We start from the raw sequence: 16,588 nt of genomic DNA, 5'->3' as shown, positions 1-16,588 counted from the left end.
CTACTATAAGTCCTAATTTGTGTACCAGCTGATCAAGATGGTTCCAACTTGGTTAGATGAAATGATGCACTTTTTTACAAAGTTCTGGACAGAACTCCAAATAGGAACCTCAGAAAAACCCTACTGAATACTCAGACTATTTGCAATTACTCAGACAGTAATCTTGAACCTTAATCATCATTTTATTTTCACAGGATCCCATAGAAAGAACATCATTCTCATGACAGCTGGAAGTAATTCTAGAAGACAATGCCCCCTCTCCAACAAAAAAAGTTTGTCCTCAGGGTTAGGGACATTATTTGGTGGTTGATTATAACTGTTATAAAATTGGGAAATGGGGGAAATTATGTAAGCTCAGGGATCTCTTTGAAAAAAAGGGAGAAATTGGATGGGATAATAGATTAGTATGAGCTTACTCAATAATAATAGTGAGTAATGGAGTGAATACTTGTGAGCTATTATTTGCATTGCAGAATTTGTTTGCTGTTCCCTGTTCAAGGAGAGGACTGTGATCTGTGAGTCAACCCCTAAATAAATAGCCCTTTATTATACTCAATTCTGAGTTAGTGTGGGATTTTGTTTTAGTGTCTGTCTTCAAAAGATAACACAAAAGAACATGAAATTAAATTAAGCAACACTGGGGCTGTAGGTGGGGATTGGGAAAGGGAGGGGAGAAGGGATAACAGAGAGTAGTAACAGGGGTGAATACAGCTCAATTATCTTATGTGCATATATGTAATTATCACAATGAAAGCCTCCCTTTTAATGATTAATATACACTAATAAAAACTGGAAAAGACAAAGCCGCTTTTTTGATGGATGGCTGGGCACTGTGTCCTTTTCGGGTTATCAAATGTAGCAAGTAATGTTTGACTCCTGAATACCAAGGATCAGAACAATAAGCTTTATTGCCTTGGACTCCCAGTACCTAGCACATGCTGCTTTTTGGGTCCTTGGGAGACACACCCGCTGCTCAAAGCATTAGGTCTCAACTCACAGAGTGACCAGCTCTTCCAGATCCCACCTGAAGTCTTTCCTATATAAAAAGGGGGATGTTTATGGTTAGGCCCATTTTAAAGGAGTGAGAATTCTGCCCCACCCTCCTTTGACAGGCTGGGATTGCCTTTCTCTTAGAGTCCATGCAAGACCACTAGTTTCCATTTGTTTGTCTCTGACTGCTTCCTAGAAAAACACGCTGAAACTGCTCCGTGTGTCTTACATGACTTGTCAAGCAGATGCAAGCAGTAGCCTGCTGCTCAAGGAAAGGTCAATGTGAACATCTATGTATTCATTAAAATGTACTAAATTTGTATATTTATCGGGATTGGAGGTCGGGTCTCATACAGCTCAGTCTGGCCACAAATTTGTTTTCTAACAATAATAATCTTCAGATTTTGATCCTCCAACCTCCAATTCCCAAATGCCAGGATTCGAGGCCTGAGCAACCAAACCTGCTTTATGTGAGGCTTGGCATCAAACCAAAAGCATTCTGCATCATAGCCATTTTTATCAATAGAAGTACAGTCCCAGCCCCACTAAAGGAGTGGTAAGAACAGAAATAATGGGTTCTTCACAGCAGTGCACACACGAATACCATTGTACTTAGCCCATACTCACAAATTCTATTGTCCTCACTTGTCCCCCTCTGCCCTTCTGCTTAGCCCCTTTCTCGCCAAAACAGGATCTCTGGAGAACCAATCGTCATCTACAAGGGCAACATTATCCTTCATTAGTGATGGCCACAGAATTAGGGTATTATGGTCACCTTTTTGTCCCCATCTCTCTCTCTCTCTCTGATATTATAAAAGGGAGGAGCACAGTAGGCTTTGGCATGCTGTACCCAGGGAAGGATTAACGGGTCCTGGAAACTCCATGCAAATCTAGGCATGTTGGGTATTATTTAATTGCTGTGCTGTGTCGCCATCTACTGATGACTCCCAGCTCAACATCTGTACCTCCATCTTGGTGATGGTCCTCAGTTTCTAGTCTCCTCCCAGACCACTCTTCCTGGATATTCTCAGGGATCCTGTGCATCAACATGGACTCATACTCATCAAACATTTGCAAATGTATGCCTCCTCTAGTCTTGGGAGTCTTTAAAGGCTCCACCATCTACTGGACTGGACCAGTGCCTCAGAATCCTCCTCTGCACTCACCATCCCTAAGACATGTATACTGTCTAGATGACATGCCAATTCCTCTCTCACCCTCTCTGCCTCTTCTCCCCACTTCTCCTTCACACTTATTGTTAAAAGAAGACATGCAGTGACATGCAGAGGGTTCCTGAGACACATAGACTTCCCCACAGGTTGTCATGGCATTGCTACTTGTACTCAGTATGGAAGCATGCCCTGTAAGTATGTTAGCATGTCTGGTGACTGTGCAGGTGTGCATGGGTATATGTATATATATCGGCATGTAGTCTGCAAGAGCCCAAGAGCAGCAGGTACACAGTAGCCTGGAATCCCCAGAGTGCAGCAGTATGTGGGATGTTAAATAAACTGTATCTGGGTTGAAAATCAGGTGCTGAGAAGGAGTGGCATTGTGTGGAGACAGAAAAAAGAAAGCCCAGTTTCATACCTTGCACAAAGGTGGTCAGAACTAAATGGAGGACAAAGGGGAAGGATGCGAAACCTTTCTAGAGTGAACTGCGAGGGAGGCTCTACTTTGTCTCTCCACTGGACTGAAGACAGGAGTCTGTCTCAGAAGCAGCTCTGTACAAGCAGAGCCTGCTGGCTTCTGGGAAGGCATCCCTTGCTCTCAGTGAGGAATGCACAGTGAAGAATCAGCTGCATGTCGGCCATATCATGTTTTCCACTTTCCATTGCTCTTCATGAACAAGGGGGTAGGGGAATGGGTGAAGAGGGAAGAATAGCACCAGCTGTGATTCAAATGACCCAAGAAATACTCTATTCAGGATACCACATCATAATCGGCCATCACGGTTTTTATTGGTCCTCGTCCAGGTTTTTTTCCTCTTTTTTTTTGTTTTGTTTTGTTTTTTCCTCTCTTTAAGCTGAAAGCTTATGCCAGCATTAGCAGAATGACCTTGTGGTCACCAAACCCCATTATCTATCCCTCTGCCCTACATAGGCTGGATCACCTCTCATCTCTTAATTGGTCCTGGGCTGGGTAACTGAACATAGAATTTTGAAGTAGTTATGGCTGAAAAAGTTAATTTGAGCTCTGATTAAAGCACGGAGATTTTTTTATCTCCATGCCTTTCCACTGGCAGAGAGAAGGTGAAGACTGAAATTAGCTCTCAGAGTCTGAATGTGTCCTAACACATGGATTGCAGAGTATGGGAAACACAGGCCAATACCAAGAATGTCTTCTCAAACTGTCCATTATGAGATGACACCCAACCCAAAGCTCTTTGGACTGGGAAGGCTAGAAGAATGTTTCAAGTGCTTGGCACAAATTTTGTGTTCCAGGCAGACAAGAGGGACATATGAGACAACCAGCAAAACTACCTGCAGGCCTTCTGCTCTCCCCTCCCCCCCACTTCCCCACACCTAATCCCTAGTTTCATTCCCAGCTCTACATCAGAACACCCATGACTACCTTCCCTGCCCCCTGACCCAGCTACTGTGTTCCTTCAACTCTTACACTTCTAACCTCAATCCCTACACTTGATCCTTTGGTCTACAGCCCATCTCCAACACACACTGCTGATAACCCAAGGACAACTCCTCCCAGGCCAACAAGTACAATGAAGGCCGACACACACCTCTACTCCTGCTCCTGGGATCTGATTCCACCAAGCTCATCCCCAGCTCTGTAGCTGGACACATGCTGTGGTCCCCTCTCCTCTCTGACCTTATACCCAAAGCATCTTAAAGACCTCCTCCTCTAACCCTGCCTCCCTAAATCCATCCCCATATCCCAGCCTCCAACACCAGCAGGCATTGCATGTGGCTCTTTCACCAATCTGTGCAGGTAGATCCTGTGTCCTGGTAGCCACACCCCCTTAATAAATGCAAATTGTGTCTGTGTATCTGAGGTTTGCTGGTGCCCTGGTGGATGGCTGGGAGGCGGATGCTTAGTTCCATGTCTTGGGGAAGCACACTGGGATTTACAGGATGCAGAGTACAAAGTGTAGCAGGGGAGGTAGTGCACACTGCCTGCAGGACTATTACGTGCTGACAGGTTGATGGGGCTACAAGGGGAGAGGAATGATGATGGGCTGTGCCCTGGGGCCTAGGGCCTAGAGAGTGGGGATGTCCAGGCAGGAGATTAGTCCCTCATCACTTCCTCCAATAGGTGCTGGTGATACTTGAGCCTCTGGAGGCTGCAAACTTGTGCACCCACTTTAGAAATCACTATGGAAGTTTCTCAGAAAAAATTGGAGTCAGTCTACCTCAAGATCAGCAATACCACACTTTGGGCATTTACCCAAAGGATGCTCAACCATACCACGTGGATATATGCTCAGCAATGCTTATTGTAATTGTGGCATAATAGACAGAAGCTAGAAACAACCTAGATGTCCCTCAAAAGAAGAATTGATAAAGAAAATGGGACACATTTATACCATGGAGTATTACTAAGTTGTTGAAAACAATCACAACATGAAATTGACAGGCTGATGGAGGAAGGTCATTGGTTATATAAAAAGAAACTGCTTGGTCCTCATTGGTTAGAAGATAGGTGGGAGGAGTAAACAGAACAGAACGCTGGGAGGAAGAGGAAGTGAGCTCAGACTCCACAGCTCTCCTCTCGGGAGCAGACGCCTCAGAGAGACACCATGCTCCTCTCTCCTGGGCAGATGCACGCGATGAAGCAAGCAGCCAGGCTAGACATGCTTAATCTTTCCCGGTAAGACCGGTGCTCACAGATTATTAGAGATGTGTTGATTGGGATATCAGAATTAGCCAGTAAGGGCTAGAGCTAAAGGGCCAAGCAGTGTTTAAATGAATACAATTTGTGTGTTGTTATTTCGGGCATAAGCTAGCCGTGGGGGCGGCCGGGTGCCGGGGACGCAGCCCCGCCGCTCTTATTACTACAACAGGCAAATTGATAGAACTTGAAAAAAATCTTCCCGAGTGAGGTAACCCAGCCCAGAAATACAAACAGTGTATATACTAACTCACAAGTGGATATTAGAGATGTAATGCAAAGAATAATAAGGCTACAATCCTCAGCCTCAGAGAAGGTAGCATGCAAGCAGGACCCTAATACAGAAAAATGGATTGAGCTAGGACTGGGAAATAGATGAGATCCCTGGGTAAACCGGGGGTGAGTGGTAGAGTGGAGGGTATGGGGGATGAGAACAGGAGGGAACCAGATGGGCAAGTAGTGGGAGGGATGGACTACTTGAAGAGCAATGAAAGAGACATCTTAATAGATGAAGCCATTATGGGGTTAGAGAGAAACCTGGTGCTAGGGAAATTCCCAGGAATCCACAGGGTGACCCCAGCTGAGACTCCTGCCAGCAGTGGAGAGAATGCCTAAACTGGTCTTTTCCTGTAAACAGATTGGTGACTACCACAATTATCACTATAGAACCTTCATCCAGTAACTGATGGAAGCAGATGCAGAGATCCACAGACAAGCCACTGGGCCAAGTTCAGGAAGTCCAATCGAAGAAAGGGAAGAGGGTTTTATGTGCAAGGCAAGGTCGAGATCGAGACAGGGAATCCCACAGACAGCAGACCCAATCTCCTGGGACCTCATGGACTCTGGATCAACATATGGGAAGTGTAGTATGGATTCTAATTGGTATTAATAATGAAAACACAGAGTCAGCTATGAGGGATGAAAGCTGAAGGGTCAGAGAAGCAGAATGGTCAGTCACAGCAGAGTTGTTACCTCTACCAATGCTCAGACCAAAAGGACAATCCTCCTCAGACTGAACTCAGACTGCTTCAGACTGCCCTGAATTCCTGTCTCCTCCTGCCTTATATTCCTCTCTCCACCCAGTCATGTCACCCCTGTCTCCACCTCCCTAGTGCTGTGGCTGAAAAGGTGGGATCCCAAGTGCTGAGATCACCTTTGTGTGAGCTCTGTTTCTCTTTTAGAGAAATTCAGTCTCTTCTAGGACAGGGTGGCCTTCAACTAATAGAGATCCTTCTGCCTCTCTCTCCCAAATCCTGGGATTAAAGGGTGTGCCACCACTCCTTGGCCTCTAGTGGCTTAGCTCTGTACTCTGATGTTCAGGCTTTATTTGTTAAGACACAAGCAAAATATAACTACCAGGGAGCCTGAATGGGACAGAGCTAAGCCCTCTATAAGTGAACAACAGTTGTGTGACTTTGTCTGATTGTAGGATCCCTGGCATTGAGACTAGGATCTATCCCTGGTGCATGAGCTAGCTTTTTTGGAGCCCACTCCCTATGGGGAAATGCCTTGTTCAGGCTTGATGTAGGGGAAGGGCCTTGGTCCTGCCTCAACTTCATATGCCAGGCTTCCTTGACTCCGCATAGGAAGCCTTACACTTTCTGGGATGCCTATTGGGGGTTGGGGGTGGGAAGTGGGAGGGAATAGGAGGAGGTTAGGGAGGGGGAACTGTGGTGGGTATATAAAATAAATAAAAAGTTTAAAATCTTAATGCAAATGGGAAGGACTTTGTGCTGCCCCAACATAATGTTCCAGACTATGTTGACTCCCCATGGGAGACCTTACCTGTTGCTAGGTGTGAATGGGGCACGGATGCGGGGTATTTAAGGGAGCAAGAGGAGGGGTGGGAGGGAGAAATTTGGTTGGAATGTAAAATGAATTTTTTTTAAAAAAATGGATTTTTTTTCTTCTCCCTTGCACTCACCACTGTGACTGGGGAGAGCTTGGGGGAGTGGGAGGGTGGAGATGGAAAAAGGGTGGATATAGGAGCAGGGAAGAAGATATCTACATTAAGGGAGCCTTTTTAGGGTTGGCAAGAGATTTGGCTCTAGAGGGGATCCAGGTGTCCACAGGGATGTCCCCAGCTAGGTCCTTGGGCGGCAGAAAAGAGGGTGCCTGAACTGGCCTCGCCCCACTATCACACGGATGATTATCTCCAATACCACCATATAATCTTTGTCCTGCAACAGATGGAGATAGAGACAGAGACCCTCATCAGAGCAACGAACTGAGCTGCCAAAATCGAATTGAAGGGCAGAAGTAGGGAGAAGATGAGCAAGGAAGTCAGGACCAGGAGGGGTTGGTCCACCCAATGAGACAGCGTGCCTGATCTAATGGGAGCTCACCAAGGCCAGCTAAATGAGCCTGTGATCAAACCGTACTCTCTGGATGTGGCTGCCAAGGGGGGCAGACTGGGAAGCCATGATAATAGCACTGGGACCTGTTTCTATTGCATGTTCTGGCTTTTTGGGACCCTAGTCTATTTGGATGCACATCTTCCTAGGCCTGGATGGAGCAGGGAGGGCCGTGGAAGTCCCACAGGGCAGGGTAGCCTGTTCTCTCTTAAGGAGAGAGGTGGAGGGAGGAGGGTGACTGGGGGAGCCGGAGGGGAATGAAAGGGGGGGAGGAAGTGTAATTTTTAATGGAAAAATAAATTTAAAAAATGGATTTTTTTCAAAGGGAATTTGGAAAAATTTCACACTAATGACTTAACAAAACACCTGAAAGCTCTAGAAAAAAAATCAAAGTCACCCATGAGGAATAGATGGCAGGAACTAATCAAATTGAGGGCTGAAATCAATCAAGTAGAAAGAAAAAGAACACTACAAAGAATCAATGAAATGAAGATTGAGTTCTTTAAAAAAAAAACCTGTACTTTATAAAATTGTAAAATCTGAAAGAAAAGGACAATTTTCAGGATAAGTACCACATACCAAAATTAAATAAGACCAGATAAACAATTTAAGGATGTCTACAGCCCCTAAAGAAAGAGAATCAGCCGTTGAAGTCCCCCCCCCAAAAAAAGAGAAAAATAGGGCTAGATGGTTTCAGCAAAGAAATCTACCAGAATTTCAAAGAAGAACTAATAACAATACTCCATAATTAGTTCCACATAATAAAAAGAGAAGGAACATTGTCAAATTCTTTTTATGAAGCTACAGCTACCCTGATACCCAAACCATACAAAGATGAAACAAAGAAAGAGAATTATACACCAATGTCCCTCATGAACTTTGATGCAAATATAATAAAATATTGGCAAGCAGAATCCAAGAACATCTGAAAAAAAACACATTCACTATGATCAAAGGGCTTCATCCCAGAGATGAAGGGATAGTTTCACAGATAGAAATCTCTCAAGGTTGTCCACCATATAAGAGAAGTGGATGGGGCGGGTAGGAAGTGGGAGAAGGGAAAAGAGGAGAGGAAGGAGCAGAAAATGTGGTTCTTATGTCAAATAAATGAAAAAAATTAATGAAATCCCCACAAATAACAACTCATGCTGTGAAGAATATGGAGCAAGTGGAACTCTCCTCCATTGCTGGTGGGAGTGCACACTTCCACAATCACTATGGAAATCAATATGCCAGTTTGTCAGAAAATTGGAACCAACCTACATCAAGAACTCGTTATAACACTCTTGAGCATATACCCAAAGGATTCTTTTTTCTGCCTCAGGGAGACTTCCTCAAACATGTTCATTGCTATTTTATTCATAATAGCCAGAAACTGGAACCAAGGTATATGTCTGTCAAAAGAAGAATGGATAATAATAACAAGATACAATTACACAATGGCACATTACTCAGCTTTTTAGAGACATGAAATTGACCGACAAATGGGTAGATATAGAAGAAAAATCACCCGAGTGTGGAAACCCACACCCAGAAAAAGAAATATAGTAGGTGCACACTTAAAGGTGTAAATTATCCTTTAAGTAAATGATAACCTGTGGAGGATGGTTGAACAAGTTTTCATTGCCACCATGAGGGAGACAGACAGATCTCTGTGCATTCCAGGCCAGCCTAGCCTGCATAGTGAGTTCAAGGACAGTCAGAGCTACATGATGAGATCTTCTCTCAGAAAAAAGGAGAGAGAGAGAGAGAGAGAGAGAGAGAGAGAGAGAGAGAGAGAGAGAGAAAGGTAAATGATAACCAAGCAACGATCCTTAGAACCAAGGGTTAGTTAAAGAGGAGTGGTCTTGGTGGGGTTGCATGGATCTCTGGGAAAAAGTGAAATATAGATGTTAAGGGCAGACTGGGAGAAGATGGGGATGGTAATGGGGTGGAGAATTAGGTGGGGGTGATGTGGAGGAGGGAGAGATTGTGAAGAGAGAAGGTTGAAATTGATGGCACTTGGGGATTGGTGTGGAAATCTAGTGCACTGAAAACTTCTTGGAATCTATGAAGGTCTTTCTAATGGGGACTCCTAGCAATGGCGGATGGATATTGAGTCTCACTGGCCATTTTTGAAGCCAGCCAAGGCTTCCAGTGGTGGGGCTGCTTTGCATTCAGTTCAGTTCTTCGCAAAGAGGGCATGATGGAAATCCTCAATCTAGACTGTTTCTAAGACAAAGGGTTGCGCTCTGAAAACTGACAGTGGGGCCCCATTGCTGAGGATAATACCCACACAACTCAATGAACCTGGAGAATCTGAAATGCTGCCTATAAAGGAACTTACACCACTGTGTGCTAGTGTCTTTGGTGTGGGAAAGTACCCTGCAGGCTAAGGAAAGAAACGGTAGACACAAGGCATGCACTAAACCTCTGACTTACAATCCGTCCTGCCTGCCAAATATCCAATAGTGGAACAGAAAATGGCCAAGTAGCCAATCAATGTCTGATTTATGGTCCTAAGGCCCACTACACGAGAAAGAATCCATAGCTGACACTACATGGCTAACCAAGAACGAGAGATGAGATAGTCCAGAGACCTGGGGAAGACCAAACACCACTTCTCTTAAGAAAAATCATTGAAATATTCCCTAATGATATTCTGCTCTGCTCACTAATCAGTACCTTATCCAGTCACTAGTGGCTTCTTCCAACAGCACATGGGAACAGATGCAGAGTTCCACAGCGAGATGTTATGTGGAGAGAGAGAGAACCTAAATTAGAGGTCTCCACCAAAACTCTTCCACCAGAGCCCAGGAAATCCCATGGAAGAGGAGGTTAAAGAGCATAGAACCAGAGGGAATGGGAGACACCAGCAGAAAATTAAGCAAGGTGCATATGAGCTCACGGAGACTAGTGAGCCTGCACAAGTCCGACCGGAATCTATACTAGGTCTGTTGAATATATGTTACAGATATCCAGAAGGCTTAGTACTTATGTGGAACTTCTGACTGTGAGAACAAGGGGGTCTCTGAACCTTGTGCTTGTTGTCAGGACTGTTCTCATGTTGGACTGCCATGTCCATCTTGGATATAATAGATTTGTCTCTATCCTAGTTTCTTTGTTGCTTTCTTTTTATCTGTTTATAGGCTGATCTTTTCTAATGAGAGACTAAAAAGAGTGGATCTGAAGGGGAGGGAAGCATTGGAGGAAATTGTAGGAGCAGAAAAAGGGAAAACCACAATCAAGATATATTATATGAGAAAGGAATTTATTTTCCACAGAACAAAATAACTGTGTAGATATAGACGGTGGATAATTAGACACTTACTGAATCAAGAAGATTTTTTTAAAAAACCGTATTTCAATGTGTATGTGTGTGTGTGTGTGTGTGTGTGTGTGTGTGTGTGTGTGTCTTCTTGTAAGGGACTGGAGGCCATAAAAGGGCATGTGATTGTCTGGAGGTCATAGGTTCTTTGCATTTGTGGGGTGCTCCAAGAGGCTTTCTGCAATTAATCCCCAGTCCTGTGCAAGAATGGTACATGCTGCTGCCAAGTGCCAGGCCATCTGCATTTTACTATGCTCACAGCACTTCCTGGGCTATTTTTGGGTTTTGTTACAGTTACACAAGCCACACTGTACATCCTCAGAATTAGCCTGAGAACAAGTGGGATGAGCTTTGTGAATGGAACACACAAAAGGCTGAAGGAATCATGATTGTGAAATCAGGCTCAGTATGAGTTTGAAAGGCTTTGGACCACAAATGTGCAACCTGCTGAACAAATATTCACATCCTGTCAAGGAGTCATCTCTCCATTCTCTTCTACTTCATTGTCCAGATGTCACCCATGGGACATTCTCTCAAGCACAGTGCTGGAGCCTGGGCCAGTGGTAGTGTATCTCTCACCAGCCCAGGTGCATGATAAAGGTAAGAAAATGGACCCTTCCTAATGTGTGCAGCAAATACTCAGGATGCTGTAGATATCTTGTATTTACTTAAAGGCCACATTGAGCTCCAAAAATGCACTGGGGAAGGTGGAGAGATCCTAGTATGGATGCTCTTTAGAACAGGTCAGTCACAGCATCCTGTACCTGGAGTATACCAAAAACCCATTTAGGCACCCAGCAAAGGTAAGGCTGTATTCATGGGGGATTTACATATGCCCTGACTTCTGCATGTTTCTCACCAAATTTGTGAAGGAAGGAGTTCATCATTGTAGGAAGGGGGAACACTAAGTGAGCTCTGTTCTGAGGGAGGTGAGAAAGTGGAGGAAGCCCAGTGATGGAGGAAGGTCATTGGCTAATAAAGAAACTGCCTTGGCCCATTTTATTGGTTAGAGCATAGGTAAGTGGAGTAAACAGAACAGAACGCTGGGAGGAAGAGGAAGTGAGCTCAGACTCCACAGCTCTCCTCTCGGGAGCAGACGCCTCAGAGAGACGCCATGCTCCCTGCTCCCAGGAAGACGCACGCAATGAAGCAAGCCGCCAGGTCAGACATGCTGAATCTTTCCCGGTAAGACCGGTGCTACAGTTTATTAGAGATGGGTTGATCGGGATATCAGAATTAGCCAGTAAGAGCTAGAGCTAATGGGCCAAGCAGTGATTTAAAAGAATACAGTGTCCGTGTAATTATTTCGGGGCATAAGCTAGCCGAGCAGGCGGCTGGGGTGTTGGGGACGCAGCCCCGCCTCCGCCCTTATTACAACAGCCCAGGGACAGATGGACAAAAGGCTTGCTGGGCAATAGGGAGGTCTGCCAAAAAAAAAGGTGAGCAGGGAATCATGGGAGCACAACAAATGTGTCATTATAGACATCGTGTATGGCTACCTCTAAAGAAAAAGGGCAACTGTGGGCAACATGATGACATATATATGGCATTTCTCATTCCTGAGAATCCTGTTCCTAGACTACGGATATGTGAATATGGGAAAACTCAGAGACACGTCACAATTACAACAGATGAAGTGGAACTGAAACGCAGTTGAGGCCTGTTACTAGAAGGCTGGGACAAATTTTGGACAAACTTTGGCCCAAAGGAAAGTACTTATTTCTTTCTTTTCTCAGACTCTGGACATCAAAATGGGACCAGATTTGTAAAATATAACTTGGAGTGGAGTAGTGCTGTAGAGATTTCTAGAACAAAAAAAAAAACTGGCTCCTAACAGAAGTACAATATACTCTTACTGAGGGGGGCCATCAGGGTAAAAACAAGACGTTTCTATTTGGTAGGAGTGATAACCAGTCTCACCACACAGGTTCCTGGAAGAGTACATTTTCTGAGGAACCCAGGAAAAGTAGGACTTCTTCAGTCACAGATTAGATATGAAAAAAAATGTGTACCCAATGGCCTAGGGAAGGACAAAATCCTGGTGGCTAATTCTGGGTCTCTTGGATCAGGAAGCTTGGCTGGGAAGGGAAAATGGCAGAGGAACCAGCATGCTAGCCATGAATTCTGCTCCCTCCTCTTCTGAAGAAAGACAGCAAGGGCTAGCTAGCCTGGAAAAAGGAGTGAGGCAAGAGCAGAGAGGGGGTGTTCTGAGGATACATGTCCCTTTGCCCTGGATGAGCTATCAATGTCCCCACAACACACTGTAACATATGGGCAGGTCCCAGCAAGAAGAAAACGAGCTCAGTACCCTGGGGACTCTAATGATCCTCCTTGACCTTTGCCTTCAGGTCCCAGCAATGGTCAGCATGGCCAGGGGCTGTCCACTGCAAATGGGAAGTTGTTTTTTGCACAAAGAGGCAAAGGGAACTCCTGAGCTCTGACTTGAGGTACACTGCTGTAATCTGGATTATTGGACTTAAAAGATTATATGCCCCTTCTGAGACTGACCATTTGATAAGAGAGTCCAGGAGTCATTAGGGATTAGTCTCTTAGTTGTTTAAATAAGATGCCACAAGACACTGGGTCACCTCAAAGAAGAGCTGAAGGACTGGAGAGGAACAGGCTTTCCCTTTTATTTGGATCCGGTCTTTCTCTGTCTCATTGACATGTATGTTCTCCATGAATCCCATATATCATACAGAAGTGGTGGCTATGGATGAGGGTGTCAACTAATGCTCATAGAATAGAAGTGTTGTTCTCTGAGAAACAGCAAAAAACTTGGTGCAATGCATAGAGGTGGGGCTGTGGGGGAAGATGGGAAGTTGATTATCGTATACCTTCAGAAGGTGCTTAATGTATGTCTGTGTTCTTCCTGTGGATGTCCTATGTGAGCAGATATGTTTCTTCTCATGCCCATAAGGAAGTGTGTATTGATTTGACTTCCACACACACTTCAGGAATTGGCCACCTTGTTCTTGGGGAGCCTTTCTGTTGGACTGAAGCTCAAGATGTGCCTGGATTTGTTCAACAGTGATCCCAATCGAAGCTCCCACCACTCTGCACCTCAGGAGAGCTAGGGTCCTGGGGGCAAGTCGCCATGCCTGGCTTTTCACACTAAACTCAGGCATTCATGTTTGTGCCACAAGCACTAATGGTTAATGAGATAACTCCCCAGACTCTTCTAAAGGCCATTTCACAGGACTGGCCTGAGCCTGCCCAGGTCTTGTGTTTGATGTCTGAACTCCTGGGAGTTCATATATGCAGATGCTCTTGGATGATCATGCACCCAAATAAATTCAGGCAGCACAAAGTGATCTGTAATGGCTTAAAAAGGAAAAAAAATGCAATAAACGTAGGGGAATGTGGAAGGCTGGGTGGGGGTAAGTGAGGGGAATATGATGAAATCAATTGTATGATCTCAAAGAAGTAATGATGAAAATTTTATAGGTTTTTTTTTTTTTTGGTTTTTCGAGACAGAGTTTCTCTGTGGCTTTGGAGCCTGTCCTGGAACTAGCTCTGTAGACCAGGCTGGTCTCGAACTCACAGAGATCCGCCTGCCTCTGCCTCCCGAGTGCTGGGATTAAAGGCGTGGGCCACCACCGCCCAGCTAATTTTATAGGTTTTTGATAGGTTTTTTTCTCGGCGTCTCTCTCATTTCCTTTCTCAACTAAGTCTGCTGTCACCCTGTCATATGTACGCCTACAAAGCACTGAAGCTTTGCTGCTTGGGCTCTCAGACTCCAAAATCGTGACTGAAATAAACATTTGAATGAGGTATGCAGTGTAGTCATTCAGTATTAAAGTATCACTAGGAGCGAGTCTCTTCATCAAGCGATATTAATGACAGTGCATTACCAGTCACAAGATATTTCTCAAGTCCACAGGACAAAGCTTTCCTGTGATGCTCACTGAGCAGAGGAATTCTAGAAAAGAAACACATGAAAATCTGAGAACATAAAACAGCAGAGGATAAAGCAATGTGTGCCCAAGCCCTTTGACATGAGTACAGTTCCATGAAGCCATGTGGTAGAAGGATGATTAGAGAAACCCGTGAAATTCTCTAATATTCCCACATGTATACCATGGCGTGTGCATGTGTGAACACGCACAAACACAGGCACACTTTTGAAATGCAAGAATAAACTCATGAAAATTGGAAATTATATTATGGAAAGCACATGGGTTCACAAAACCCAGGAGAGACACCATATCCAGGTGTCCAGGAGCTTAGGTATGGGAGTAACCCAGCTTGGACAGTGTCGCTTGCTCCACCCAATGCCTTTCCTCAGTCAAGTACTGAGGCAAGAAAGAAGAAAATGGGCCCAAAGCCTGAGAGAAACCCCAAGATCCACATGTTGGTGAGCCACCTCTTCCTATGCTATGCATAGGAACTTTAAAATGTGATGTTCTTTCTTGTATCCCTTCAGCTGACTAGACTGAATGGAAATGCATTCCATGTCCCTCACAAGCAAGAGAGCTAGGCAAGACAAGAGATGTTGAGGTCCCTTGCTGTAAACCTATCATTCCTCATTCTTCAAACAATCTGGAGGCAGCTACACATTCTGTGGCCTATGGGGACAAGTCTGCCCACAGATGAGCATGTGGCTAACTCTTTCAGAGGACTCCCTTCATCGCTGCTAGAAAAAGATGCCAATCAGGCCAGCAGCAGTGACATTTGGACAGTGAGGATATGAGCTCAGAAAGCCAACCATATTACTAGAGGTGCGTGGGTATGGGAATTCACTGTCTGGCTGGAAGGGTGCCTTTTATAGCAGTAGAATAGCCGCTTTGAAGGACTCAAATCAGCATTTCTTTCTTGGTCCTTTCTCCTGGGATCTGTGTTTTTGGTCCATAATGCCCACATGGCCCTGAAAACTGATGAATGTCTTCAGGAAGGAGAGTCTTTTCCCTACAACAATTTCATCTGTATTACATTCGCAATCATCCCAAAGCAAGGAAACCCCATGAGGTCTGCAGCTTGTGGAGCATTCTGACCAGCCTCCCCTAACATCAACATTTTGACATGATGGAACCTCAGATTAGTCTCAGTAAACCAGCAGTGCACAGAAATGTGGAAGGCCACCACTGAGAAAGTAAGAAAATCTATATCCCCATGAGGAAACTCTTTCGAATGACATCACCAACACCTATGGAGCCCCATCTGCCAGGTGGGTATTTGGGATGTGTCCTGTGCTGCAGGTACACATCAGCATAGGGCCTACCATGAGAACTCACTAGAAATGGAGATAGTTGCATGGAAAGATTAGTGCCTCTAAGTGTGTCAGCTAGGATTTTATAGCTGTGAAGAGACACCAGAACCATGGCAACCCTTACCAAAAAAAAAAAAACCAAACCATTAATTTGGCAGCCTTACATGTCAGAGGTTAAGTCCATTATTGACAGGAAGAGGTAATGAGTGAGCCACTAGACCTGGCTTGAGCTTCTCAGATCTCAAAGCCCACCACCAAGTAAAATGCATCTTCCAAAAAGACCACACCTCCAAAAATACCAGTCTCTATGAGGCTATGGGGACATTCTCATTCAGACCACGATAGTAGTTACAGAACCCATCGATAAGTCTTACACATGGCTGTTTCCTCTCAACCAACAAGGTAGACATGGAGAACGGAGACAGGGCTGGGCGTGGTAGATCTCACCTATAATCCCAGCATACAAGACATGGAAGCAGAGAAATCTCTGTGAAATTTCTTTCACTCTGGTCTACTTATGAATTCTGGGACAGCCATAACTACACTGTTTAGCTCAAAACAAAAACAAAACATAATGGAAACTGAAGGCAGAATGTCTGGGTTCCCCTACACAACCAACTAAATTTCACACCCTTTAAGCTTGTTCCGACTTCTCTTCTCTCAGAGCTTGATATTCACATTTGGTCCCATGTACACTGTGATGGTTGCCACATGAAGTGTGCTCCTGTAGGTTTGACTAGCTCAGACTTATGAATGGGACAGGATTTGGCCCATGATGCTGATCAGGCAGATGGAATGCTACAGATCAGGGGCATTCACCATGTTCTTGATCCATTCCTTGACAGGCAGCTGCATGGTGCCTCTTCATCCCAGTCTTCA

General features: G+C 44.8%; 1 protein-coding gene across 3 annotated transcripts in view; it reads right to left on the bottom strand.

Moving 5' to 3' along the window:
• Vcf2 (VCP nuclear cofactor family member 2) overlaps nt 1-16,588 on the bottom strand; it is a 192,354-nt gene that overhangs the window by 92,173 nt on the left and 83,593 nt on the right. Inside the window, exons 3-4 of one of the 3 annotated variants that reach the window (XR_012908910.1) lie at nt 2,581-2,829; nt 1,618-1,705 (exon numbers count right to left, since the gene is read on the bottom strand). The exons of 1 other annotated variant lie outside the window; for it this stretch is intronic. The gene's annotated coding sequence lies outside the window, so the exon portion shown is untranslated. The remainder of the gene's footprint in view (nt 1-1,617; nt 1,706-2,580; nt 2,830-16,588) is intronic. One more of the 3 variants, XR_012908911.1, reaches the window with a different exon arrangement.

Source organism: Microtus pennsylvanicus, chromosome X (genome assembly GCF_037038515.1).
Source record: "Microtus pennsylvanicus isolate mMicPen1 chromosome X, mMicPen1.hap1, whole genome shotgun sequence".
Lineage (NCBI taxonomy): Eukaryota > Metazoa > Chordata > Mammalia > Rodentia > Cricetidae > Microtus > Microtus pennsylvanicus.
The sequence above is the reverse complement of the archived record's forward strand: the minus strand, read 5'-3'. Positions and strand labels throughout refer to the sequence as shown.